The sequence below is a fragment of the Oculina patagonica genome, unplaced genomic scaffold (genome assembly GCF_052425735.1).
Source record: "Oculina patagonica isolate OP01 unplaced genomic scaffold, crgOcupat unplaced1300, whole genome shotgun sequence".
In the NCBI taxonomy this organism is placed as follows: Eukaryota; Metazoa; Cnidaria; class Anthozoa; order Scleractinia; family Oculinidae; genus Oculina; species Oculina patagonica.
Window position 1 is genome coordinate 2,242 of NW_027557303.1, and position 3,439 is coordinate 5,680.

The 3,439-nt window shown below is 36.9% G+C and overlaps 1 pseudogene; it reads right to left on the reverse strand.

Annotated features, from left to right (window-relative positions):
- Window positions 1-353: 353 nt before the first annotated feature.
- Window positions 354-1,279, reverse strand: LOC144639786 (melanocyte-stimulating hormone receptor-like; annotated as a pseudogene).
- Between the last annotated feature and the right edge of the window lie 2,160 nt (window positions 1,280-3,439).

The window sequence follows — 3,439 nt, forward strand, 5'->3', positions numbered from 1 at the left end:
CATCTTAAATGGTATACCCTTATGCATGGAAGGCTTCCCTACTGATGTCTCTTAAATATAAATGTACATTTTGCTATGATGCTGACTTATTTCTTTAAGTCTCCTCGTGGAGCAAAGAGCGTCAATGTTGCTGGGTTGCCAGGACGTATAACACAGATAAAGGGTCTCGTAAGACTCAGTTTCAGTGTCAGTGTCAGTTTTGAAAAGACGTTTGACATAACAAACTTTAACATAACTAAGAAAAAAAAAAATTGCAAAGGTCGAGTGCAAAAGGGGGAACCTTCTTTGAGAAAATTAAAATCATAGTCTTCAGCTTTTTTAATTTAACTTTTTAACAACTCGACAAGAACCAATTAACTCGACGAACAGGGAAACTTTTGCATCGTATCCTTAACAGCTTGCTTGACTTCTCTGATCTTCCAACAGTAGAGAAGCGGGTTTAAAGATGAGTTCAAATAAACTATCAATTCTGTCCATTTGTCAGCTAAAAACAAAGATGAAGACGCTCGATTTTGAGTATACAAAGCTTCAGTTATACCATATGGCAGATAGCAAGCTACTAATGTCAACTGCAACCACAGTGCACTATACACTGCTTTCTTGTATCGCGTTATGTTCAGTGGAATTTGCGCTGGTTGCACTTGATGCACATGGTTTTGTATCTGCCTTTCATGACTACGAAGTCAGAAGGAAAATCGTTGTGTAGCAGAATGAGGAGGTTACTAGACACAGTGTTATACCTATGCGACCATACCATAAGGTTATGGTGTTGTTCCACAAGGACATAGTTGCAGTGACAATGGAAACAATCCAAATGATAATAAGAATCGCGTGAGTTTTCTTTAGTGTTACAACTTGTCTATATCTTAGACGCAACATCAGCGCAAGAAGTCTGTCCGCGCTTGTTACAGACAATGTCAACAACGACACTGAACAGAGCAGATAACTTGTGATAAATTTCAATTTTCTTGAGTAAAGACAAATATCCAGACTTTGACTCACTACGGATATCGAATAGATCACCGCTAGAGGCTGTGACATAAAACCAACGCAGAGATCAGTTACAGCCAGGCAGCGGAGAAATAGTTTTGTCGGCGGATGGAGGGAGGGACTCGCTGTAAAGAGCAGCTAGAATGAGTGTGTTCCCCAAGATGGCTGTTATGGAGAGAAAGCTGATCAACACGGAAATACAATTTAACTGGCGGTGCATTTCACTGGTTATATGTGCTGAGCACATCCTTGAGTCAGTGTCTCCGTCAGTATAGTTTACTGCAGCCATTTGTTGTGATATAGGTATATGCTTGGAGCTTTAGGATTCAGTGTTCGGTATCGCTGAAGCTTTGTGCAGTGAACAGCTTATATTCTCGATGGCTTATTACAAACGCCAATATCAATGTCATTTTAGTTATTGTGATTAAGATGAACACCTGCTTGGACAAACAAATGTTGTTTGTGGAATGTTTTTTATAATTCTCCCAGGCATCAATGAATTATGATTTTTTACAACGAAAACAAACTCTAAGTGATGAGCTACTCTGAAAATCGAACCGAACGAATTCAGCATGATTGATAAAGGAAAAGCTCAACGTACGTAGAGCCATGAAAATAGTTTCTTTTCGAATATTTTTAGCCTTTCGCCGATCAGAAAGATCAATAGCTTCGAAGAATCTTAAAAAGGAGCAGTTGTAATGGAGCTCAAAAGCAGTAATTTTAAGAAGCCCTAAAACTTGGCAGTTTTAATAAAACTTGAAGTGCACCTAGCAAACACAGTCCGACCTCCATTAAGCGGCCACCTATTAAGCGGCCCCCCTCCATAAAGCGGCCACTTTCCAAAGTCCCGATTTATTTGTCAGTAAACTGCTGTTTTTGATACCTCTATTCAACGGCCACCTCTATTAAGCGATCGCGGCCACCTTTTTGCTGTCACAAGTGTATTATTTATATGGTTTTTTACCTCCATTAGGCGGCCAGCAAATTATCTTTCCAAGTGAAATGCATGGTGACAGATGATACTTAAACAAATCGTCCGTAAAATATCTTGAACTACATTTTTTTACATACTAACTGTTGATGCAAAAAGGCCTAAGAAACTTGTCAAAAATGTTTTGCATATTTTTCTGTTCATTATCAACCCAAAGAAATACAATGAATTTTGGATTTATCCTCATACATGTATATGTTCACTTCTTAAAAGCATTTTGCTATATTGAGTCAATAAAATCATGTTTACTGCCATTCCTATCCAATTTATATTGTACCTCTATTAAGCGGCCACTTTTCAAAGTCCTGAGAATGGCCGCTTAATAGAGGTCGGACGGAGCCTTAATTTAATTGTGCGCAATTCTTAAAAGGTCGAATAAAGTACATTAATATTTTATATCATTCCTCTTTAAGACTCGAGTTTGGGATTCTCATTCATTTTTGTGCCAAAATCCCCAATCGTATTTTACATTACGTCTTATTTTGGAATATTAGTCTCGTAGCAACCAAAGTTTCGGAAACCTACCTCCCCCGTAACAAACAATAAGAATTACATTAAAGGGGCTATGTCACGCAATTTTAGGCAATTTCGGAACTGACTAACTGGTCATAGAATAAACTGAAATATCACTATAACGGCTTAAAACTGTAGAAGAACTCGAAAGAAACACAGAAAGGCCAAAAGGGGGCATCGATAGGCAAAATACGAGAAGATTAAAACGAGTTGCGTTCGGGTAAACTTGAAAAACGTGGGCCCGACATTTTGCAAGTTTATCTCAATTTGTACGAAAGTGTCGTTTACAATGCTCGAAAATCATCTTTGTTTGTTACATGGACGTGATTTTGCCAATAAATGACTTTTGCTTTGTTAATTTAAAGTTTAGAGCTCTTAATTGACGAAAATAAATAGAATTACTTAAAATACCGTGACCTAACCCCTTTACTAGAGTGAATTCTTGTAACCCGTTTTTCATATGATAATGAGTGCTGTTAAATGTTAATGTGGAGGAACAATAGATTTTCTTGTTTTGTTTACATAATAGCATGCGTATCTATGTCCCTGATATGCCAAACAAAGAAATTTTCTTCAACTCTTTTTATTTATTGAACAAGGTGGGAGTGAATCTGTCCGTTCAAGAGTCCAATCTGGCAGGAAAACCATAATATGGTTAAAAAATACTTACAAAACAACAACAGATAAGTTAAAAAAATGCTTCAAACAATTATATATTAAACAAGTGCTAAAAACGAAGTAAAAGTAAAAATTCTGAAAGTTGTTCTTCGAAATGAATAAATGCTGCCTGGTGTGTACGGGGCATACGTATTACATCCTGGTATGTACACAAATTAGAATTTTAAGAACAGTTTATTTCATCGCACGTAATTTTCTATTGTTTCTCCTCGTTAGTATTTAACAACACTCATTTGCATATAAAAAACGAGTTACACGAATTCACTC